This window comes from Argiope bruennichi, chromosome 11 (genome assembly GCF_947563725.1).
Source record: "Argiope bruennichi chromosome 11, qqArgBrue1.1, whole genome shotgun sequence".
NCBI classification, from domain to species: domain Eukaryota; kingdom Metazoa; phylum Arthropoda; class Arachnida; order Araneae; family Araneidae; genus Argiope; species Argiope bruennichi.
This window is the reverse complement of record NC_079161.1, coordinates 35,628,000-35,655,293: the sequence shown is the minus strand read 5'-3', so window position 1 is coordinate 35,655,293 and position 27,294 is coordinate 35,628,000. Positions and strand designations below refer to the sequence as shown.

Genomic DNA, 27,294 nt, shown 5'->3' with positions numbered 1-27,294 from the left:
TTTGTTAATGTGTTTTACTGGTTCATAATATTTAATGGCTCTTAACAGTCGCTGTTATCTTATATTTCAAAGTAACATTTTGTTTTGTTTATAAGCTTTCATAAATTATGTGAGATGATTAACTTTATTGGAATGCTGTCAAAATTCTTTTTTATGTGAAGGCAAACGATAAAAAAGAAATGAAACAATTTAAAAATGCAGTAAATGCATTTCTCCAGTTTTTTTGAAAATGGAAACAACGATTGCAATTAATTTTAATCACTGTTTCCTGATTTTTTTTTTCTTTTTATATCGATTCTATATCGTTTTAAAATTAACTTACAAAGTAAATTATCTTATTTAATTCTGTTTAGTTAATTTTATTACCTGTGTTCATTAACTGAGTTAAATTCTTTATATAAAAAATTCATGAAAACAACATATTAAAATGAATTTAACAAATTCACTTCTTATTAAATTTAAATCGAATATGGTATTTTTTTTTAAATTTCCAGCTTCGAAATTCTTCTGATTATTCTTTTTTTTTTGAACAACTAATAAACACAAGAAAAAGTAATTAATAAAAAAATTAATTTGGAAAGGATCATTCATTCGTTGAGGTTTGTTTATTTTAACATAAATTTCCCGTTTTGGAAACTTCCAAGAATTGAATGTATAATTTATTAAAGATTTTACAAACAATATAAAATTATGAAAGTCAGTTTTCACTAGTAAGAATTAAGTTTATTAGTATTTATTTTCTCACGTTATTTATATATATCTTTATATGTTTATTTAAAGATTATTATTATTATCTTATAATATTTATCTTTTTTGCTTATTTACTTTCCTGTCAATCACTCAAAATGAAATAAGTTTTTTGAAAAAATATTATCAAGAATATTATTGCTTATTTCAGTATAATGCAGGATTTCACAGTTGCATACAAAAATATTATTTTGAATAATTTTTAGGAAAAATTATTTAATTATAACAAAGTGAGAAGTATATTAATTTTTATATCGAACTTTATTTATTGCATTAAAATATAGATGCAGAAACAGATGGTTGTTTATATATTTGTTTTTAAATATGTGGCTTTTATCGAAAAAGAATCTGCTTTTTTTACACTAAAAATTTTTCTACTTTAAAAAATGTGTTCTTAAATTTTAAATTCCTTTTGGTAATCAACATTTTTGATTTTCAGTTTTTGAGAGAATTGAAATTAATTATCCGGTCCAACATTATCATTAAACAATTAACTTGTAATGTATTATCTTTTATACACTGAGTTCTAATATATCTTAACTAAACAAAGTTAGTTTTGAATATAATTCCAATAAGAAAATTGTGAAATATTGATATAATTGGCAATTATAATACATAAGTTCTTATGTTAAAGAATTACATTGATTATACGTAATGATTCAAAAATTTGTAATAATTGAAATTATAATAACGAATAAATTTGCCTAAAGAAATAAATAGTTTTATTCTATGAATGAATAGTGATAAAAAGTAATGGCATGTCATCAGGAAGCCTTGTCTTTTTATGAAAATTTTCAAGACAATTTGTTACCAATTTTTTGTGAGTTTAGAATATGGTTACATATTATTTAACATCATAATTATTTTGTTTTACTGTTTGTTAATAACAGACAAAGTACATAGTCTTTAAAATGAAATTGCTAAAAGTAGCTTACCATAATAAAAGGCTTGTCAATGTTGTACATCACTTTAGAATTTTGTTGAAAATTATGAACTACATCAGGAACACAAATTTTCTTATTAAAAATAAGAAAAATATTAATTAAAGGGACCACAATACTTGATATATTCTATTTCTTTGTAGTCTGATAAAAAGCAAAGTAAGACAATTCCAGATAATACGGACTCTCTGATTATTTTGTGATTTAAAGTTATTGGCTATCTAATTATTTCAGCATTTAAAATAAGGGCATAAGCATATTAAAGTTTGGGAAAGAAATTATTTAAAATTTAGATGCCAAATCATTAAATCTAGATAATCATTAAACAATTTTTCACAAACCTGAATTTCGGGAAAATTTAAGGAACTGCTTAAATTTTCAGTAGAAAAACATGAAAATATGGATTTCCACGGTTAATCAGAGACATCTGATCTTTGTGTGTTAAATAAATAAATTATTGCATGATTCATTTCTGACAAATTTGATCATCCATAAAAACCTTCTCTTTTAGATAGCTTAATTATTTTATATTCAACTAATTGATTTATGCCGACATTAAGATTGCTCAGCTACAACTCTTACATGTGAATACATCTATAAATCTCTTTTAACAAAACTGAAATCTGAAAATAAACTCTATCGTTGCAAATCAATTAGCATTTAGACAAAAATATGTTGTCTAAATGCTAATTTTATATACAATTTTCTTTTATATATTTATAGATTTTGCAAAAAATTGAATGTAATAATATTGGAAATTAAAAGAATATAATAATATAAATAGAATTTTCATTCAATTACATTCAACAGTAGAAAAAAAATGCATTCGTAGATATTTGATAAAGCAATGAATATGGTTTGAATTTGACAAGTATCGTATCGAATGACAAGTATCGTAGAAAATTTATTAAATATTGATAATTTGATTGATAAATATCTATGGATATATTGATGATAAATATCTAGGTATATTGTTGATAAATATCTAGGGATTATGCCATGAAGTAAAACCCTTTTAAGCTGTGATATTATTTTCATGCTATCGAGGTAAAGTGCCAAGTTTCTGATTAATTTTTTATTAATAAATATGTTAAGAAAATTGTCTCTATGTACCCATTTTAAACTATATATGTACAAAATTCTATAGCTCAAGATAAAAAAAATTGCTTTACTGAATTATAACATAGACATACACAATCTTCTTTATTAGGGTACAGATAATATATGATAAGAAAAAACGCTTCTTGTGTATATAATAGCAATATATAATACAAATGTGATCTCTGAAAGGAAAATGTGAAATTCTAATAACCTAATTTCTGAATTATTCAGAAATATTTTTTGCAAATGTAATAAATATATGGCCAAGCATAAAAAAATTCCTTGTCACTTAAACTGTCTTTATGGATGATTTATTATCTTGAACTTTTATTTTATCAGAGTTTATAACTTGATAAGTTTCTCAAACTGTATAATTTATAACATAAATTACATTACATATATAACTTTTACTTCCCTTTGACATAGAATTTGCAACAAATAAACTGTCTGAATGATTTTATTTTGTTTTGGAATAGCAAAAATGATTTGTAGTAGAATTGTAAATACTTTAAAGAAATGTTTATAACATTTCAGTATTCGTTACAATTTCTCCTCAAAAAAGGGATTTTCCTGTAAACTAAAAAAAAATAAGACAAAATTTATAGAAAAGTATCAAAAGAAAAAAATGTCACTGACAGAAACATTTCTTCTTTTTGTAAAAGAAATGTATTCCAAAACTTTTGTTCAACAAATCTTTTTTTTAAAGTTTCACAACGCACATAAATGATTCAATACTCCCTTTTTTTCATTATTTCCTTTCGTATTTCTCCGTTTTATTTATCTATTTTATTTTATTTGAAATAATTTCAACTTTTTTAACTAGAAATCCTATACAAAAATTTCTGTTTCGATTTGTTAAAAGCCAGAAACAGCGGAACCACACTTTTAGTCTATCAAATTTATTCTTTTTCAATATCCTTTATTATTTCATGACATGTAGTATACTTTTAAAATGTTCCTCGGTATTATATATTTTAAAATTAGTACTTCTTAAATATATTGTTTGCCAACGAATTTTAAAACCCTCCCTGCTTTTGCGCATGCGTTAGGATGAGTTTAAATCGTCAAAATAAGGGTGAGAGGAAAGCTAGAAGGAGGAGATGTTTACATTTATCAATAAAGTATACTCGATTTACTCGGGGAAATAAAATAAGTTTTGAATTAAACTAAAATAATAGGTGTAAAACGACACAACACTCACATATGTGTGTAAAAAATAAACGAAATATTTTCTTATAGTACGGAAATCAAGGTGTAAGAAAGAGGAAGAATTCCGAAAATGCTCTCTTTATTCCGGGTGTCACCCCTTAGTGAGACAGAATTGTTGAAAAATGATAGTCTCAGAATACTAAATCGAAAATTATGTCTCTTAGATACTGAATCTTTATGTAGTTTCATGTAAATAAAACGTTAAGATGGCAAAAGAACTACTATCATTTTTTAAAAACAACTTGAACCCTTTACTTTTTCAGCAATCAATAGTTTACTATCTACTTACTCAAATTTATTATCTATTGACTCATTTTGATTTTAATTTTGTCAGTAAAAAACATTCTTCAAAATGTTTTCCTGGCGCTGTCTAAAAACAAAATATTTTAACAGGAATTATAACTTGCCTAAAGTCTTCAGCAAAGTTTTTACCTAGCAGAAGAGTGTTTAAATTTCCACTCAAAAACAAAAAAATTGCATTTCCATTACATAGAGTAAAACCTATTTGTAAAATTGTATCTAAGGCTGTATCTAGTATGAAAAAAATCACAAAAGAAAAGTAAATTTTATTACTTTTTTTTAAATATGCTATAACATTTGCACAACAAAACAATCCCAACATATCTCATTAAATGGAAAAATGGAAAAAAAGAATATCATTTTACTGACAAATTTCATTTCCATTTCTTCTCTTTTAAATAATTTGAGGTCATTTATATGATGAAGGGCCAAATTTATTTTGAATTCTTTCGTTCCGAGTAATGGATAACAATTTTGTCTTACAATTGCTCAATTTTTAATGTGTTGTGTTAGTTTAAAATACTTAATGAACTATAAAACTTCTATTAACATAACACGTTTCTAGTTGACTTTTGTTATTATCTATTTTTTGTTGCTTATCTAGAGATTTAAAAATTATGATGGATGATTAATTTTCATGGAATGCAATTTATTCTCGTTTTCATGTAAATGGAAACAATAAAAAGAAAGGGAATGATTAAAACAAATATATCTCCCTATTTTTGTAAAATTTTGAGATAATAATTAATTTTAAAAGCTTTCTTTCTTTCTTTTTGTTTTAAATGGATATTTTCCTAATTAAATTTTTGCGTTTAAGCTTCTTAGCTTTCATAGTACAATTGCAACAATTAATAAACAAGGGAAATATTTTGCACAAGTATAAGTAAATAATGAATCTCATTATTTAATTTTTTGTAAATAAAAAAATAGCATGAAAGTACTGCACATTTTACTTTTTTCACTAAAACTCTTTTGCTACTGTTTTGCCTTTCCATTTCCAGTTTATAAATAATATAAGAGAAAATCTGATTTTAAACTCTTAAAATCTATATTTTTGGTTTGAGAATCAAAATTATATATATAAATATAGAATGGCTTTATTTTTTATTTACTTGATAAATAATTAATTGTTTGTAAACTACACTTTAGATGTTTATTTGATGTATGCACACATGTCAGTTTTATAACTTTTTAATTTGCGAAATAGAAATTTTATTTCTAGTTACGTTTCTTACGCAAATGTTTTTTTTTTTTTTTCCGAAAATGAGATTTTCTGAATAGTTTCTTGACTTTTTATATAAAAGTATTTGAAAAATTAACACCAAATAAAGTAGAATTTTTTTAAAAAATTCCAACTATTAAATTTTAAAACAATTCTAAACAGAATAGTAATTTTCTATTTAAATAACTGAATGCAATTTATTAAGCAGACTAAGAGGACTGCTAAAAAGCTTGCCTACGTGCATATTTAATGAAACAACACGAACGAAACTATATGTTAAAAATTTTCCGATGCCATCAAACACAAGATGCTATTGCGTATATTTATTATTTATTTATCCCACACTTGTTAATTTCTAAAAAATTCGAACAAAGAATTAAGTTTTTGTTCTACCTTTATTACAAGCCCTTTTTGTTTCAAATACCTGCTAACATTTAACTTTTTTTAATCTATTGATGTATTTAATAATTAATTTAATATTATAATCTAAAAAAATATCCTTTAACTTCTCATATTTAAAATAACACTTATTTTTATTTGTATTATGCTGCAGGAGGGCAATAATGTGAATAATATTCGCTAAAAGATTCCACTTCCATTTTTTATGTTAATGGAATATTAAAAATTAAAGCAGTTTATTTCAAACAGTCATTAATTTCTTTTTATGTAGAAAAAAAAACAATTTTAGATCATTTAAATATTTTTTTGTCTCGATTATCTTCGTAGAATTTTGCATTTGGTTTAAAAATTAACTTTTTCATATAACTTTGGTTTTTATTATCGTTTTCTTAGCTTTGAAAAAGTTAACTATCTAGGTTCTTTCTCAACATACTTATGATTTATCTAATAAGTGCTTTCAAAATTAGAATTTATTAAATAAATGATTTACGATATTAATTTAAAAATGCAATTGTGAGTAAAATCCAATTTTTACATGAATAAATATTCAATTATTTCGTACTGACTTTTATTAAATTGATTTTTTTTTTCAAATTTGAATTGTTTTGCCATTATCTTATAACCTTTTTTTCCATTTCCTAATAATACTTAGGGAGGCAGGGGGTAAATATTTCTCAACCATACAAATATTTCAGAAAAACTACAAATTAGTCTTCGCAAAAATTATTATATGTAAATGATTTTAAGTGATGTTTTCAGAAACTATATTACATGTCCTATAGTTCTTAACATTTTTCTTGCGTGTAATCTATAATGGAATTAAGGCATGTTTACATGAAACTTACAATACGCTGCGTAAATTTAAAACTGATGTCCTTTAAGATATAAAGAAATGGGATTAAACATCATAAAATTGCCTAAGATATTGAATAATTAGATATTAATAAGAATATATAGATATATTTATCATATGATAAATATTTAACATAGCTAACATTACATGAAAGTTCAGCCTTCTGTAGTGACAAGCTCGTTTCTCTGATAATTGGTTTTATTAACTGTTTTCAGCTATTAAAACGGATTTTTTTATTTAATTTTTTATCTTTTTTTAAAGATTATGTGATTTTGAGATTATATAAATTTAATTGACTCAATTTATTATAAATCACTGCGCATACAAATTAAAATGTGTATGCACTGCGAAATAAAGGTTTTATCTCATTTTTAATACTGGCAAAAATTAGCGATTAATGGTTTTATGGATCAATGAAATTAGTGAAGTTACAAACGAAGTGACGTGTAAAAATCTAATAAAGTTCTTACTCTAATTGTTAAAAAATACTGAAAATAATTAATAGAGTATTGACGCTGAGGGCATGCAAATATACACGTTGCTCTGGTACGTTAAAAAATATTCGAAAAATCAGTTATTAAATTCTATTTTTAAAGAAGAGAACAAGGGAATTAAAATCGCACATTATGAGCATTTTTAATAATTCTTATATACTTATAAATGTAAAATAGTAAAGGCATTCTCATAGCTCTGAATTGCATTAGATAAATAGCAAAGTTGTTGAGCAGAGTGTTCAGCAACCTTTCTACTTCCACATCACATTATCTCAAATACATTTGATTCCTTCCGAATTGATCTACAAAAAGATAAATCACAGCGGAAGAGATATTCTTTGTAATTTGACTTCGAAACACTCTTGTTCATCGGAAACTAATGTAAAGTATCCATTGCATTATCAATCAATGTTTATATTATGATAGCTAATTGAAGTCTGGTAATATGGCCTTAGCATCAAGCAAGGTTTTAAAACCGAAAATTCTATGAATATATGAATTCTAGACATATTAAATTTAATGTCACCGAACATCCTTTCTCTGGTGTGACAAGAATGTGTAGAGAAGTGATACCGTGTCTCCAATTGTTCAAGTTATCAGATTCTGATAATTACTTATATCTTGAAAAGCAATTGGTGCCTGGTGACATGGCCTTAGCTTTCGGAACGGAATGTTTAAAACACAGATATAGACTGCGCATATAAGTATGAAGCATATTAAGTTTGATGATGTCTAGAGTTCTCTCAATAGTGTAACGTTTATGAGTTGAAAGGGGATGGTGACAATGGAGTCTTTCTAATATCCGACCTCAAATCCGATAATTATTTATAATATGAGGCACTACTGGTGGTTGGTTAGATTGTCTTGATTTCGCAACCATAATGTTTTATACTAGAATATTCCCTGTATATATTGTCTTGGTGCATTTAATCTAATGTCATTTTCTCATTGGTGTAACAAGGATTTGTTAAGAGGGGTAACGGCATTCACAATGTCTTAACACTGGATTTACCATCAGCTGTTATATACCTATTTCTACCAAAAGAGTCATTTTGACCCCTATCGGCATTGAAGTAGAAAAAATATATATTGATCTATCCATTATGAAGTTAAGTAGAAAAATTAGATTTTCAATATATTTGTTGAGGTGTGTTGTGATAAAAAGGCAGTTCCTCTGTGTTTATTTACTACAAAAATGGTTTATTTTCTAATTTAGGTCTTCAAGACCATCTATTCGCCTACCATCATCTTCTACCAAAACATTGACTTACACGTCTTCCTACTAAAAAAAACCTATAATAGCTTCTATTTGACTGCCTTTCGGCTTCGGATTCTTGCTTCTTATATATACACATTTTACAAACACATACTTACTTCTATATTCATAATTATATATATGTGCACCTCTATCAAGCCGTTACATATTTAATATGAATGTATGTATTCGCAACAATATTTATTCGAATGGTCAAAATGACCCCTTCTGTAAAAGTAGGTATACTATATATATAACTCCGAAACTAAAAAAAAATAATAAGATTTGTAATTATATGTCTTATAAATGTAAGTAAAAAGTAATTAAAATATTCTCTTAACCCTTTCTAGGGCCGTGGGAAGTATGCTTCCCACCAAATTTATCAATCTTTGTATGAAATTATGTAGGTTGGCATAAGTTCTGATAATTTTTTTTAGTAAGTCAGAAACTTAGATGCTCCAGTTCTTTATCTCAGACAAAATGATGTGTCTTGATTTTTTACTTAATTATTAATTAAACCAATTAATTAATAAATCAAATCAAATTTATCTAATAAGCTAAATGAATCCCTTTTATTATTCTAATTTCAAGCCTAAAAATATTTTAACTTAATATGACTAGAAAAAAATGGCCCCTTAAAGGGTTAAAATACGGCAATAATTTTCTTGAAGAAAATTAACGAGAAGTTTTCTCAAAAGGATCATAATCATTCCATTGTAAACCTATTGTCAATAATCTGCTTACGATTCAATATTCAAATGTTAGTGCAGGAATAAAAACAAGGACATTTTTTTAATTAAGGCTTTATAATGATCAATCAAAACGAAGTATAAAACGTGAACATTGCAAAACCATATAAGCCGTTTCAGCCATGGTGAAACGGCTCATAATAATCTTATCTTATAATCTTTGCTAAAACATACAACTGTGTGCTGACAGTGAAATTTCATAGTTATGCCTTATAGATTTCTGGAACATTTGATTTTACAATGTAATAAATATACTTATACCTTTATCTGCGAACTGCCCTTAAGCATTACGTATTATGATGGAAATACTTTTTTTTTTAAGTTTTACACTTTTTTTAACGTCTTCTAAATTACTATTGCAAATTTCATATTTGTAAGAATGGAATGTTATTATAGTTTTTGAACCACTTCTGAATGATTAATATTCCAAAAATTTGAGTAGGGTTGTACCTGTAATACAATTAATAATACAAAATAATAATTGATAATACAAAATTCAAATACTGGAAAATAGTTAATAAATTAGTTTTACTTGAATTTAGTTTCCATATAAGGGGTGCCATCTGATAGTTAATTTGGAAAAAAATGGTTTCTATTCTCAGTAATATTTATAATAATGAATTAAAAAGTAAGACAAAATTGCAAGATTTAAAATTAATTATTAATAAATCTTTTTTAAGGAAAGTTGCTTGATTTATGTATTATAAACATTTTTTTCATTAAAAATAGGTACTTTTCCGTTAGCCGGGCGCAAACGAAAAATAGCCAAATAATATAGAATTCCACCAAATTTCTTACGCCAAATTCGCGTTTGGTTCACTATTGGCGACATTTGCGCCCGGCAAACGGAAAAGTACTCAAAAAATATAGCATAAAAACGATGCAAAAGATACATTAATTCACAATCATTATCACAGGGAAGATAATTTCTGAACATCCTTTCAGTACCTCGTGCTTTTATGTTCTGTATTTTCAAAGAGAGATTTTGATAGTAAAAATTTACTTCTTTTAATGCATTGCTAAATCTTGCTACTTTTTAATTACATTTTATTAATAAACCTGATTGGTTTTTTTTATAACCAATATCAACATGAAAAACTTTATCCCACCAATCTATCATTACAAAAAATTGAGATGTCTTCCATTACTATAATAAATAGTCCGAGTACAACTATTCATAACATATTTACTATCCTGTAGAAAATGAAATAGCTGCAATAATTTAAATATTTAACTTTGTTCTGATATTTTTTTCTGATGAAAGATTTTTTTTTAAACTTTCCATTAATTGAGCTATTTTTTTTCCACATTGTTAATCACTTTGCAATTATGAAGTGTTTCTGGTTATTTTTTTTCAAAGCTGTGTGATATTTATTATAGTTTAAATATTTAATATTTACCTATTTAAGATTCTGCGGACATATCAAGCATTTAACAACTTAATTAATAAATATTTTTAAAAAGAGTGTCACAATTAATTCAACAAATATAAAGAAAAGAAAATGAAAGTAAATTTGTAAAAATCTTTGAGAGTCTTGAGTAGGAACTACTTATAACAATATCCATATTCAAGAACACTTACATCTGAGTAATCAGAAATTAGGAAGGTAAAGGAAGCATCTATTGACAACAGAGGACAAGAAAATGTAATAGGAACGCACCTATAAAGTGCTTACGACTAACGGAAAGTTAAATACCAAATGTATTTAAAGCTCAATGAGTGTAACATTTGGAGCTCAAAATGTTATGGAAATGGTTGAGGAAAAAAAGTCCGTAAAAAAGTTAAAAAAGTTTTTGAACTGCGTTAAGAAATACTCACTCTTCTAAATTTCTAGAATATGAAGTTCATTCAGCCGAGCAAAATTTTTCTCCACTTAATTGATTAGTATTTCAAATGCACAGTCTTAAATATTTGCCATCTGTTGAGAAATCAACCTGAAAGAAAAAAAAAAAGGAAATAACTATTAAATTAGGATAATAATAAATATTGCATAAAAATCACCATAGTATTTTTAACAAATATATTTTTTTGTATTTATTAATTAATTTATATTACCATTTTTAAAATAAAAATAAAACAAATATATGGTAGAAAGTTTGCTTTATGTTATGTTCGCTTAATGTTATAATTTTTAAGGTGCCAATACATTGCAGAACTATGCGAAATAAGCTAAAACTAAAGAACATGGTGCAGATTTTCGCCAATCGAATTTTCTACTCGCCAAATATCAACTTACGAAATCGGTTAGATTATCATATTTAACAATTTATCGCTTTAACGAATTGAGGTTTGGTCACTATGTCACATTCTTTGTTAACCACAAATAATAATATTAAATATGAAAGGTGGCGCTTCTTCAATCTTAATATTACCATGACCTCTTAAATTTCAAAAATCCTCCTTTTATCTCTAGGAATTCAATAGAGGGCGCTAAAAGTTGCCTGACAGCGACAATGAAAAATTTTAATGACCTTTCATGTCGTGCAATCATCAGTTTTATGTCTGTCGAATATTTGCATATGGCTTTATGTGAAAGTTATGTGTATTAGATACATTGTATTAATTTGTAAAATTTAAAGCTATTCAACTGATAAACATTTCAAAACTCTTCTTATGCTTATAAATACACGATGAGAATATCACTTGGACATATTATGCTTAACCAAAAAACGTCGAGATTTCTTGATTTTAATATAGTTGCTATAAGTAAAAACATTGTGTTTCTATATTTCTAGTTTTTGCCTTAGTTATTTCGAAATGTGTCCTGGAATTTTTCCACGTTCTATTCAGTGATGCTATATAACCCCCGGGGGGTGCACCTCGATAAGAGGATGAGATGCTTCCGGTATGTTAGTTGGATCTCGCTAACCTGGAGGGTACACAAAAGTATGGAGGATCTGGCTCCTCCCATCGATGAGGAGACATATTTCCTTTGGGAAGGGTTGTACCTTGGCCGGTGATGGCCCTTAAGACTCATCTATAGTCTCCACCAGTGCTGTTAAAGCGGCGGTCCGGCCATTTCAGTATTATTTATCCGTGTGCCATCAGGCGGATTAGAGAGGCAGTGATATGACTTAGTGATGCTATATAATGTCTTATTTAGATTGCATTTATTACTCTCTAGAATAAGTTCCTAACGGAAAGCAAAATAAGATAAATAATTTTCAATTAAGAATTAAATGTACTTCATATTATTATAATCATTTTACTTTTAAGGAATACGATTAAGATGTATAATTTTAAAGAATGTAAGACATTAGAGGATATTTTTATGAAATATTGGTTAAATTTGAAAAGAAATTGATTTTAAAATTAGAACTTAAATTTTCCTTCTTGTCCAAAAAATCTTTTTTACAATCTTTATATCATATTTTTACTTAATATGAAGAGAATTAAACATAGGATTATAATAATGGCATCTCACGGACAAAGTATGAACGAACAATTTTAGTGAAATCAAAAACATACTGTGACAAAATTTCAATAGAATTTAAAATAATGATTGAAAATAACTGAAATCGTTTTCTAATGTAGAAAAATGAATTAAATCTACCTTTTTCTTTAAAACTTCAATGAGAATTATCAAATACTATCAAAATATTTCACGATTCTAAATATATATTTATTCATTTTGCGTCGAAATCTGAGCAATTTTTAATGAATTCATTAAATTCATCTGCTAAAATTAAAAAAAAAAAAATCTGAAATACATTTCATTTTGATTATATATTGTTACAATATAATGAAAAGTAACAGACAGAATTTAATCTATTTAATTTTTAATAGCTAAAAATTAATACTTCCTTCGGAAATAACAAACGGTTAATTTGAACCAATAAAAATTTTTATACGCAATCAAAGGAACTCCAATTTTAATAACAATGATTAAATAATTAATATTTTAAATTAAATATAAGCGTTCATCATCAATACATATTTTTCAATCCAGTAACAATAAGCACAATTGCTAATAGCAATAAAATATTCATTAAAATTCATTTAACTTTTCATTTTGGATAAAATCTTTCTTTTTCCTTTTTGTTTTACATTTTTTAGATATTGTAATTTAATTCAGAATGAGTTTTCAATTAAGAAATATGTCTTTATTCTTTTTAATATAAAATTTTAAATTACAAAAAAGAAATTGTAGTCTTAATTATTGCTTATAATTAAAAAGTCAATGATAAAATGAAAGATAAAATTATTAAACGTTATTACTTCTTGTCTTTTTGGAATAAATTTATTAAACAGTCTTCCATTTTCTTATTTATTTGTTCTATTTATTGAAAGAAACACATATAATTAACTGAGTCAAAAAGGGCATTCTTTAGCATTTATAAAAAAATGTCTATAAATGAATCCCATAATAAGTGAAATCAAGATGTAGTGTAAAATTTTAATATTTGCTCCATTTTTTATTTAATATTGATAAATTCTTGCACAGAAATAAAACTGCCAAGGTATTCAGAGGTTTTGTTATTGCTACATATCATCCTATAAAATACGGCCAAGCCAAATCGGACATACTCAACTAAGCAAAAGCTTTCAACGTAAAGACTAGAGATAAATGTCTTTGCCAATTTTCAAATCATTGGATCATAAGAGATCCAGAGTTTAGGTGTCAGTGAAGTTACTTATTACTGTCATTAATTAAGAAATCTATCCATTATCCATTTTGTGATTCAATAAAAAAATGGATTAGCAATCTAAGAGGTTTACTAGAATTGCAAGAAATTATAACAAATAGTATCTATCACCAGTAAATAAATATTTATTCCAAATGTGCGCTCAAAATGAAAAGAAATTTATTTTTCATATTTTCGTTCCAAAAAGATGCAAGTATCATTTTTACCAATTTTTAAAAATCTTGTTTTGTTAGTTGCCTACTAGATAAAGAATCTGGTTATAAATTGACTGTGTAAATTCATTACAACTCAGGACAAAATTATTATCATTCATATGTTCAGAAAATAGAATATTTTAAAGCTACATCAATAGAGCAATTATCAATTACTGCTTTAATCAATCCCCTTGTACAGAAACAAATAAGTTATTGTATATATAATTTGTCATTTTTTCTCAATTTCTCTATCAAAAGAATGCATAAATTCATTAAAAGAAAAAGAATGTGCTAAGTAGATCGTCAGTAGTTACAGCAGCGCCACTATGCAGCTTAAATTGTAATGTCTTAGAGTCAGTGGAGAGACAAAACAATGACCAAATATAGTATATTGCCTGAAATAAAAATGTATTAATTGCTTAGATGATTATTTCAATGTTAATATATTTTAAGTCTGCTGTATTTGTGTTATATGAATATCTGAAATCAATGCAATAAATATTTTTATAAAATAATCTAATCAAAATCTTTCGCTACATTTAACAAATTTCGTTTAAAAAACAAGTCGATAAATAGGCTATAAAGGATGCCATAGTTTTTTTTTCTAAAATAGTAATTTATGTGTTCAGACAAACGATTCAATTGACACTTCAATATATTGCCATAAGAAACATTTATAAAAATTAATTTTATACGAGGGGTGATCCAAAAAAAATTTACAAGGCAAAAGAAAAATGCTTTATTAACAATAGAGACAGGACACAAATGATAATTAAGAGAAATATGTGGCGGTCACCTCTCTACATAATCACAAACCTGTTGAGGCATTTATCACTCCTCTAGACCAATTTGTTTAACCCGCCTTGGTAATAACCAGGTCCTTGGCTATAGAGCCAGTTCTCGGCACCTTTCTCAACATCACCGACTGATATGAACCTTGTTTCGGATAAGTGTTTTTTCAATGCCGGGAAAAGGAAATATTCACTAGGAGCAAAATAAGGGCTGCATGGGGGGAATGGCTCCAGACCTCCCTCCTAAACGTTTCCAGCAATCTCTCTGTCCGATTCAAAAGAATGAGACCAGTTCACCACCTGTTGTCTACTCATTGCTTTGCTCCCGTACACTTCAGCGATTTGTCTATGAATGTCCGATGGCGACACATTCTTGACCCATAGAAATCGTATCACGGCTCGCAATTCTGGGTGAGATCACTTCTCTAGAATTCTTGCCATTACTTTCGCTGTTTCAGGTCTCACTATCAGTATCACTATTCACTATCTACTCGAACGATCGGTCTAAGACAACTAGGGCCATCTGTCTCCACTCTGGGTAACAATATTCCATCCACAATTTCTACTTCCCAAATGCTGCTGCTTGTAAACTTTTTTTTTGGATAACCCCTCGTATTTAGTAATATGTAGCGATAAAAATTATACAAATAAATTTTACTAACAGGTTTAATATAATAAATGCATTCCAAAATTACAAATATAAACAGGTTTTACTTCGAAATTAAAGCAAACATTCAAAATTACATTAGTTTATTATTTTTTTTAACTTCAGTATTATTAAAAATATAACTTACTAGAGAGTTATATTTATATGCAGTTCAGTTTTTTACTTCTTTTCGTTTAATATTTGAATATTCGATAATGTGTTAAAGAACCATATCTTCTTATTTGGTATACATTATTTTTTTTTCTTAAATATGTCTTCAGAAATAATAAAAAAAATTCTTTAAAATTATTTTGCACCAAGTAGATTGAAAATTCGTCACAAGAACCCAGTAGTTATTAAATGTTAAGCTCAATTAAACAAATAGAAAAAAAACATTCGTTTGCTTCTATATTATTGCTGAATTTCTAAAATATTTTTAAAAGGCAAATCTTTGCAGGAGATTAATTTTATTATGCTTTTCAGAAATGAATGATATTCTTATTTTTAAAATATCCTTTTTTCAGCTTCCAGCAGTTTTAATTTAAAGAATAAATATTTGAGTGTCATAACTATAATCTGAAAATTTAAAAAAAAGTTCTGTCATGAATAAATTGCTCTTCAATAAAAAAAAAATTTAAAAAAAGTATTTCTTAAAACAGTCGGGCTCAACCGATCAAACTGATGTGTCAAACAGATTTTATTCTCAATTTAGTCTGTCTTGTTAATAGCTAAGCTGTCAAATTGTGGGAATTATTATGGTTTTCATCCTCTTAATAGATTTGGTTATTAATGTATCAGTTAAAAAAATGAAACCTGTTGACAAGTACTTTTGAAAATGTCAAGTGCATTTGAATTAACTAGTATAAAAGACAGATAATTTTTCAAAAACATTCTACTTATTAACCGAATTTTCTCATCCGTGGAAATATTGAAATGAAGCAGCTTTGTAAAATACACAAGTATATTCGATGGACATTTCATGATAATTAGAAATCGAGAAAAAGAAAATTTGAAATACTCAAAAAAAACTTTATCTTAGTTCTGCCATTTTTATAAATTTATCACCACTTTTTCAATTATTAAATGACAAAATTATGGTAGTATTGTTAATTCAGAACTTTATTCCAGCCTAAACCATTTAGATCTGAACCACAAGTTACTGTCGATTGGAGATGGCCATCCAAATTTTTTCCTTGTGTCCTTGTGTTAATTCAAAGCAGAGTTAAATTTTTTATAGTTTATTTTTCTTAGTGTTATATGTATTTACTATGACAGCAAATAAAAATTATAAGATAAAAATCATTAATACGGTACTATATATCTATTTCTTCTACAGTGACATTGATCAAACAGAAAAGAAATTGGTTCACGAGTCATAATATATCTATTTCTTCTACATTGATCAGAAAAGAAATTGATTCATGAGTGCCTTCGAAACAGATCATCTGTACATGCATGACAAAGGTAATATTTTTTAGAGTAAAGCTATTTCAGTAGTATAGATAGTGTGTATTGATACAATTCACAACAGAGTTTATATTTTATAGTTTACTTTACTCGTCGTTGTATTTACTTACTATGACAGAAAATACAAATTATAAGGTAAGATTCATTAATAATTAAGTATATATATATATATAATGTAAATATAAATTTTTGAAAGGAGATAGAAGTTTGTCGATAGAGAAGTAGAGAAGACACTTTTCATTTTTAAGTTCGTTTTATTCTCTTTAATCCATCCCTTGAAGGCACAATTTATTTACAAGAAGGGGCGGATAAAACACGTCCGCTCCTAGCAACAGATTAGGCAAGAAAAGATGTAAAGCAGGGAGAAACAAATTATCCCTGTCTTATATAACATGAGATCTCTCACACGTGTCGATTTGATTGGAAATTCTCACACGTGTCGACCTTGACAAGAGAAACAGAGGGATCCTTTAGAAGAATCTGTTTTCATCAGCGCTTCTGTGTGCCTTCATTCGGCACGTGAGAACCGCTGACGCAATATTTTTTACAAAGCTTTAGTTGAATTAATTAGAATTTAAAATATCCGTACATATATCTATATTTTTTAAAGTGATATGAATCAAACAGAAGAAAAACTGGTTCACAAGTGCCTTCGAATCAGGACATCCATACATTCATGACAAACATATCTTCCTTTTAGAGTAAAGCTATTTCATTTGGCATCATCATTAATGAGTGTACATGTTTGATATGGATAAATAATATTTAATGGTTTCTTAAAATTTCACAAGAAAGGAATAAAACTTAAATGAGTACGGAACATAATACAAATAATTTATTATGATGATTTTTAACACCCTAAATGGTCTTAACATCGACTTATGATTAGATATTCAAGAGGTAAAAAACCCTACATTAAAACTCCTTTGAGTATGTGAATTGAGAAATACTTTTTTATTATAAAACAGATACTCCTCCCTATTTGATTTGTTGTAGAACCAGTAAGATGCAAAATCAAGCTTTGTCTTCACAAAATGACAAATTTGAAAAGGACTCTGTATCTTAAAATACCCTGGAGGTCGTTGTGATAAAACATTAATGTTTCAGCTACATTATCGTTGAATTCTAAGTTCGAAACCCGATTTCACTGCTAACCAACCATATATATGGAACCGGAGTAAAATCTGAAGTAGAAGCTGAACCTGTTCTGCTTGAGTGGAGAGGAAAATTGAGGGAGGTATCGTTTTAGGTGTCATCTCTTTAATTAGAACAATGTTAAATTGTAAGGACCATTTCAAAATATCCCTTATGCTGCTCAAATATTGGATGTTTATATAACTAAACTAAATCACAAATAACTTTAATTGTTCATCGAAAAATTGTAGGCTATTTAAACCCAACCTCGAAATGAAACTCATTATTTTAAAAATTATACAAGATAATTGAGAAATAGCAACAAGGAGCAAGGACTAAAACATTTCCTGTAAACTAAAATTAATATAATAAGGCAGAAAGACACATTTAGCCTTATTTTTCAGGTAATAAATCCATTGTCTTATCAGCACCGAAACTTTTCTTCCAGATTCCACTTTTCTGACCATATTTACTCCTCTAAAAATATGACCCATGATCAACAAAAACAGACAATCTCATACAATTGTCTTAGCTTAACTCCAAGTCATAACTCATCCCAGCCCAATTAGTTTCCAATGAAGCATTTTGATATAAGACACCACCAGGGGGCTCTGTATGATGGGCAGTCTGCATAACTTTTTAGAGGGTAAATAAAAATATGGGTGGCGTTATTAAAGCTCCTAATCGGAGATTGGCTTATTGATTTCTTGATCTATTACACCCCGGGGTATTCAACGGGAGCTTCATTTTGGCCGAAGAATGCTGTTCTTGGCCTATCAAACAACGGGCCATTAACGTTTTCTGCTTCGTAGATTTATATTATAGGCAGATGGGGAGAAATAAGCGATCCTTGAGGAACGCTGAATCAGGCGGTTAAATAAGAAATATAAGAGGTAAATAAGCACAAGAGTGTTGTAATTTCTGACGTAAACAATGTTGCCTAGAAGAGAAGAGCCGTTAAGAGAGCAACAAAACAGGACACGGTGGTATAAATTTAGACGGAACGGCCACATCGGCCTTTATTTTGTACTAGCCGCCTTTGGCTATCATATTTTTTATCGGATATCCAAGCTATGGTTCATTCAATTTAAACAGTTATTTCAACCTTTTAAAGTTTGTAATCGTTTCACTTTTGTCTTCTCTAATTTATAATCTAAAAATAAGAACTCTCGGTTAGCTCTGGTTCATTTCTTTAAAATATGTCTTTAAAATTGTTCTTGTACCTCGTTAGTATATTATTCGTTTTAAGGTGCAATAGTTAAAGACGCATTCGAAGGAAAAAAAAACTACGGCATGAGAGTCTTACTAAATGGAAACTCGATTAATGTAAATCTTTGTCGTCAGAAGAATGAAAAATAAAATAAAGTTGAATATAAAAGCTTATCGTTAATTTTATGTTGTCAAAGGAGTATTATTAAAGCATCGCGAACACTGATTTTTTTATTTATTTATTTGCAAATAACTGAATAATTGGTGTAAATAGTAGATAATAAATGTCCAAATCCTTTTTTTATGATGATTCCAATATTTTATCGTATATAAATTCCGATAATTAAAAAATAATTGAGGGAAACAATATTAATTCTTTGAAATGATTGACTGTTCATAAATACTGCTCATTTGTGTCTGGGAAAACATAAAACGCGATTAGATAAATAAATTTTGATATATATTCATAACATTTAAATTATTGAACCATAACTTCGATCCCAGCGATTAAAAGTAAGGCTATCATCTTAACACAAAGAGCATCATAGTGTGTCAGTTTACGACGTATCCAAGAGGATAAAATTCCTGTTAACTTTATTCACAAAATTGCCTTAGGGAGTTATTTCAGGTGTCTTGCTCGATAGATTTATTGAAATTCATTCCTAGTATGTTATTCTAAGCCAAAGAATTATATTTGGGTATTTATTTTTCTTATTAATGCACGATAAAATGAACATTGACAAAATGTTAATCAAAATATTCACTTTATTTTCAAAACAGCCTTCCGGGCCATAATGTCAGCTCTCTAAATAAACGCATACCTAACATTGAAACTTCGAAATAAATTAACTAAAGTATTCAATTTTGCATTCCAAGAACCTATTCCCTGAAGGCAAATCTTCATTCAAAGACACATAGAGATACACCCGTTGAAGATTTATAGCTGATATTTCAGCTATCGATTATAAGCGTCAGTGATAGGTTAGGGCGTGTTTAAGATTCTCTCAGGATTTAGACACGGAAATGACTGTGCCTTTACGGGCATTCATCATACAAAGTAAACAGTTCCTGTCGCCAGTAGCTGTGACTGGATTCAACATTACACGACGAAACTAATCGTGATTTAAATGCGAGATATTCGGACTCAGCGAGTGATCTGTTTTGAAACATGTTCGTAATTTCATCCAGTTCAGTGACGGCCATTTATGTTTAAATGAATCAATGAACATATTCTGATATTTATATTTTTAATCAAAGGATGTCAAATAGAAATTTTAGACTCTTACTATATGCATTATTTTAATCTCATATTGACAAACATATATCATTAATTATATTGGACAATACTGGAACGTTGAATTATTATTAAAAATTTTTTTTATCAGAATTGAAACCCATCAAATAAAAAAAAACTTTTAGTCAATAAATATTCATGTTGAAACTTTTTATAGCCTAACAAACAGTGAAAGGTACGAATTTATCGAAATATTATGTAAGAAAGTGCAAAATGTGCAAACGATTAAGAAAAATGAGTAATGGTTATAAAAAAAATTACAGTTTTAGATTTCCGTCTTGGTAGATGTACATTAGGCTAAGGCTGCAGGAAGACCGATTTAAAAATACTGTTTAACCTAGTTAATAAATAAATAAATTTGTGAAAAATAAAATTTTTTTTGAATTATAAAACATAAGGATATATTCAACGCCCTATAAATCTATAGTTGGTAAGATTCTTAAATGTTTCATTTTGTCCATTTAGTTTCTAAAATATTTGCAACAAATATTTTAATATAAAATATTTATTTAAATAATATTTGCAACTTTAAATAATATTAAAAATTATTTAAAGATTATTTAAATAAAATTATTTATTAAAATTATTTAAAAAAATATTAAATATTATTTAAATAATTTTATTTAAATATTATTTGCAACAAATATTTTAATTTTAAAATATTAACACCAATTTTAATTTTATTTACTTAATTAGAAATATGGATTGTGAACAATCGTAAACTGTAATAAATAAAAAAATGAAAACACACACACACACACACATGCATATATATATATATATATATATATATATATATATATATATATATATATATATATATATATATATATATATATCACATGAATTCAAAAATTATGTCTCAAAATATCATTTTAAAAGGCTTGCGATTGCTTTATTTCTTTGCCTCTATGTGTCGCATCTTTCTTATAGATGACGCTTCGCTCGTACTTCTTACAGTTTTTAATTTCAATTCTTTTGTTCATTTTTAGCTCTTGTTTTTAGGGAATATTTAAATATTTCTTCGTTTAATTATCATTGTTGCCGCATTTCCTTTTCATATTGTTTTCAGCATATCTTAACTTTACGAATTTTGCATTTTCTGCAGATTTAGAAAAAAAAAAATCTATTTTCTATTTCAATATGGTAATAAATAAAAGCTTATGGTAATAAAAATTTCTCAAACTGACATATTCCACAATTATTGTCATGATAATAATTTTCCAATTTTTCCCGTAATTAAATAACCGATAGTGTTCCCATTATTGAATCGACACTAAATTTCATTAAGTAATTAATTCATAATTAAATTTTAGGAAAATTAAATTGCTTTATTTTTATCGATATACTCACACTACTATACCAAATTTTTAAGAGAGATATCATGAATGGAAAATCGATCGGATTATGCCATCATCATGATCACGATAAAAGTTCAATAAAAGCATATAAAATGAAACGCTAATACGAACAATCTTTTAGAAATAAATTAATAATGGAGTATTTAGTTTCAACATGTGCATATTGATAAATATTATGTGAACTGTGTGATACAATATCGGGTGAAATATTGGACAATTCTAGGTTATTTATGTTAGAGAATTAATATGATACGCTTTGGAAAACTAATCTGTTTATTAGTGTACATTCTACCGCAACAAGCAATTCATCAAGCTTATTTATTTGTATATAATATATTTAATCAATTTAATTAACAAATTCTCTACTCATCATTTGACGAATGCGATTGTATCGGAAGACGTTGATGTTTTAATTTCGCCGTCTCAAAATGAAATTTATATCATTAAATCACGAACGATTAAAAGCTGCCTTTTAAGACATTATGCTTCAGCATCGACTATTTGAATTCCGATATATTTATGTTTAATTACAGAATGCATATTATGAAAAGAAAATAGATTGTGAATAATTTCTATAATATCAGATTCGGTAAGTATGCATATGCATATTAATCATTATTAAAAATAACCAATTAAAAATCCAGTTATTATTGATTGCTATTAATATTAACTGCTGTCATCTTTACTAATAATAAAGATGAATATATGTGCGTTCACGCTCAATAGATCCAACCGTTTGACATACAGCTACCAAAATTAGCACAAATATATCTTGCAGTGTGAGAATGTGCATCTCGAAGTTTTTTTTATATTTTTATTCAAGTTTTAATTAATTGAATTAAACTTAATTTACTTATTTACAGAAATAACTTCCGAAAATATTATTGCATAAAAATGAATTTTACTTTTTAATATTTTTTAATGATAATAATTTAATAAAGACGTGAATTTTTACTGTTTTTACAATTTTTTAAAAATATTTTCTTTTTTAATTTGCAACATTTACATTCTTGCCCTGAAAATCAAATCGTTTACATTGTTTCATCAAATATTTAACCACATGATTTTTATCCTTTGTTGAAAGCTAAAGCTTCTTTTTATTTAATATCAGTTAATAAGACTAATAAAATATTGAAGTTACAATAACTCGAAAATTAGACGATAGATGAGCAGGATATTTAGATCAATGATGTTTTGGGACTGTCGCCATTAATAAAGTTCATGTACATAATAAAGAGAACTTAAGTAAGACAATTAAAATTACATGGCTTGCATCATAGATTTCGTCAACCTACTTTTTAATAATATAAAAGAAAGAAATTTTTCTGTTAATTGCTGCCCATTTTACAAAAGGATTATTTTCCACTTTTATGCTTCCGAATTTATTAAACTTTTTTAACAATTTATATAATGTAAATTCGATTCTGAAATAACAAATATTATATTTATATTACAAATATTATTTGTTATAGCAAATATTATATATTACAAATAGTATACTTATATATTTTTATTACAAATATTATTTATTACAAATATTATATTTTGACGAGATTTATCTTAACTCTTTCAATTGGTATAGGAATTAATATTCTGGGTTACACCTTTCTGTATTGAGCTTGTTGAACTAAAAAGTATATAGTGTTTTCTGTTAAACTGGGAATACACTGATTAAATGATGCCAATAGATATCAAAAACAAGAATGGGGCGTGACGTATAACTGACGTCACGAATGATATATAATCGACGAAAGTACTTAACCAATAAATATCACAAAACTTCTATTAAAAAAAACTAATTTAAAAATTTTTTTACAAGTACCTAATTTTTAAACGCATTCAAGGCAATTTTTATCAAAATTCAGTAAAAATTCGACTTGGAAGAAAATGCAAGGCACAAGAATTTGCATATTTACCGAAACTGCATCTGGACAATTCAAAGTTGATTGTTTGATTTCATCGAACACTGCTTCAGATGTCTTCATAAATTATGGTTTAATGTATTGTACTTAAAATTCAAGTCTTTTTGTAAATTTGAAAATGAGGTTCATGTACTGTAAATATTATTCTATGTTTATCATTTTGTAAACGCCTTTGTAACATTTAGATTTTTTTACAGCTTTTGTTTTTCTTGAGGTCTACTTTAAGTGGTATAATTTCATGGAAATATTTATTTCTCATACACTGTATTATTTCAATAATGCATTCCTATATGATGTTTTATAAAAGATTTTAAATGGATTTCACAGATGCACGTTTTACAGAAGTGGCTACGCATATGTAGTAGAGTAGTATTGCATTCTGAGGATAAAGCAAGTCTGCATAAATATGTGTTTACATATAGTTATTGATTTGGATGCGTATGTATCTCCCTAATAATTCAACAAGTATATAACTATATATTATGTCTTTGTTAACACATTAGCTCTCGAGTAAACAAAACAAGGTTACCTATTTTTTTTATAGAAAAAGATAATTTTTTTATTCAAAGCTTGTTCTACCGAAAAAACATTTGACGTCTAAAACATGCCTAAATTTCATACATAAGTGGATTCTGCAGTAAAAAAACTGATTTTTCAATCCTATGTTGAGAAGAACAAACCAAACTGAAGTACCATTTGGTAAATATGGTGGGTGAGTTTACAGCACACAGCAAGTTTGCATCATATTTAGATAGGTTATATTTGGGGTTTGCTTGGCATTTTCCGTATTTTACACCTTAACACTTAGCTCAAATTCAATATTTTAGGTTGATCACGTTTAGTGATAAAACTTTGGCTCAGTGCAAGAAGCGTATTGCAAAAAATAACCTGGTTATCTTGAATTCAGTTAACAATTTAGAAAAAGGAAAGTTTTTGTTTTAATGGAGCAGTGGATTTTGAAATGAGTTAAAATGAGTGAAAATAGGAAACATTCCTTTCAACCTTTTATCATCAAATTATTTGTATATATTCAACTAAAATAGCATTATAAAATGTATTGCTCAATAAAATGAATAGCTGAAAAGCTTCGAAAAAAAAATACATTTTAATGATTTTTCTCAAAACGATGTTCTGCTTCGACTTCAAAAAATATTTGAAATCTTCCAGGTTTCTTAATTTTTTGAGAAAACCCAATACAAATGATAATGAAAATTTCGGCTAAATAATAAAAGAAATCTGAGTATACATTTTATATTTCCGAGTTCTTTTAGAAAATAAAAAGTCAATTTTAGTTCAAAAAAATATATACATCTTCAGTGTGTGTGTGTATAAATATTACTAAAAATTCATTTTTAATTGGAATTAGAAAATTACATTCAGATTTTTCCAAATCAATTTATATAGAAGAATTTGAAAATAAAACATTAAAAATAAAAATTAAATAATCTGGAATATCTTAAATTTTTTAAAAATCAATTATTATTTAATTTATTAAAAATGATGTATTTGGTTTGAAATAGATTTTAAAATATTTGACATTTTTATAAATATAAATAGACATTTCATGACCGAAGTCAATAATTCGCAATAATGCCCAATAAAGTCCACCATCCCCTTAAGACGATTATGTACGTACAATTATGTTTATTCAGAGACACAATCTCAACTCTTAGTTGAAAAGTGGTTTTTGGTACGATCACTGCTCATAGTGATGATACCAATCTCACTTACCAGCTAGAAAACAAAGAAATGTGAATCATAAATCTTTGATGTAATTGACGAAGGGAAGTTGAATGCACAAGTAACTGATGTTTCTTCACGTATGCTTTCAACTCATAGGACGGTACAATCATACTTGATCGTCAAGTGACACGATTTTTAAGGATCATGTTGTTTGCAGTTACTATCAGAGTTCGCCTCTATGTAAAAGTCTAAGAAAATGGAAAAATTAATTGTGATTCACTCATTCACCAATTTATATAGAAACATAACTTTCCGGATATATTACGTAGATTCCTATAGGAAGACTATCTTGCAATTCCTTTCATGACAAGACTTCTGGGAAATTTCTTCAGTTGTTTACCGATCATGATCCCTGGAATTGCCCATGCGATCTTGAAAATAGGATAAATAGAGTAATTTTGTTTAGATTTTAACTGGCTTGGAATGTGTAATTAAAAATATAAAATCTCAGACGAGTTCGTGAATGGCTTGTAGCTCAAAGGGGGGGGGATGCTGGTAGGGGGTGAAATTTTCTTTTCGTTATAACTTACTTAATATTGAAGATAGAAAAATAAATCCAATTGGGCAAATTAGCGCCTTATTAAGACAAACAACTGTTGTATTTAATTTTTTTTGATAACTACAATATCTTAGAAGTGAGGAGTTGAAAACTGATTTTCAAGTTCTAATTTTTGCCGTTTCTTACAATTTATTTTGCCAGATATAAACTTAGATGTAAAGGAATCTACCTTTGCATTCCAGTTTGCATTTTTCTGTTTGCAGCAAAATTTTCGGTAGGTAATCATTTAATATATATAAATTACCTCTTCTAATTATATATAAATAAATTGCAGTAGATATAACATTCTCATTTTTCAACAAGAGTTTCAAATTAAATATCAGAAGCTGAATGATTCAACCATTATTCATTGTAAAGAAAATTTTAGGATTATAAAACTGCAGTCAAACTTCTGTTTCAAATGTCATTTGATAGATGATGCATTAAAGGAACGTGCAGTAAATTGTATAAATTTCATGGAATTTACTCAGACACAAGAAATAAAAGAAAAAAAGTTCATTGCTTGCATTTGAAATTTTTTTCTTTATTCCATCAATATTCGGAACGCAAACAGAAACGTCCAGACGGAAGTCAAACAAGAGATTTTTCTGTTGAATTCCCTGAAATTATAATTCTTTTCAATGCGCAAAGAACGAATTTAAAAAGGCTCATGAATCTTGCAATCTTTTAGAATGTTTCACATTGAGAGAGAAATAAAAAGTTCCTATACAGGTATATGTAATATTGCTTTTTAAAATTTCGAAATTATGAACTCTCTCTGACTCTCAGAAAACTCTCTACCAACAGCTATATAACAGAAGCGATGCTTATCTTCACAAAATGAAAAAATAAATAAATTAATTAAAAATAAATAAATAAATAAATTTTTGTCATTTTACAGGAAACTATTGGTATCACATATATAAAATAAAAGAAAGCTTTTGTATAATTATAGAAAAATTTGCTTGAAGACTTTCAATATTTCTATTCAGGAACTAAAATTAATAGCAAATAAATTTTAGTAAAAGTTTTAAAAATCATAATTAATAGGTGATTCAGAATTTAAATGTCTGTAAGT

General features: G+C 27.0%; 1 protein-coding gene across 1 annotated transcript in view; it reads right to left on the bottom strand.

The window, feature by feature from the left end:
* Positions 1-27,294, bottom strand: part of LOC129957611 (probable G-protein coupled receptor No18) — a 320,125-nt gene that overhangs the window by 230,020 nt on the left and 62,811 nt on the right. Inside the window, exon 2 of the mRNA XM_056070028.1 lies at positions 11,090-11,205. The gene's annotated coding sequence lies outside the window, so the exon portion shown is untranslated. The remainder of the gene's footprint in view (positions 1-11,089; positions 11,206-27,294) is intronic.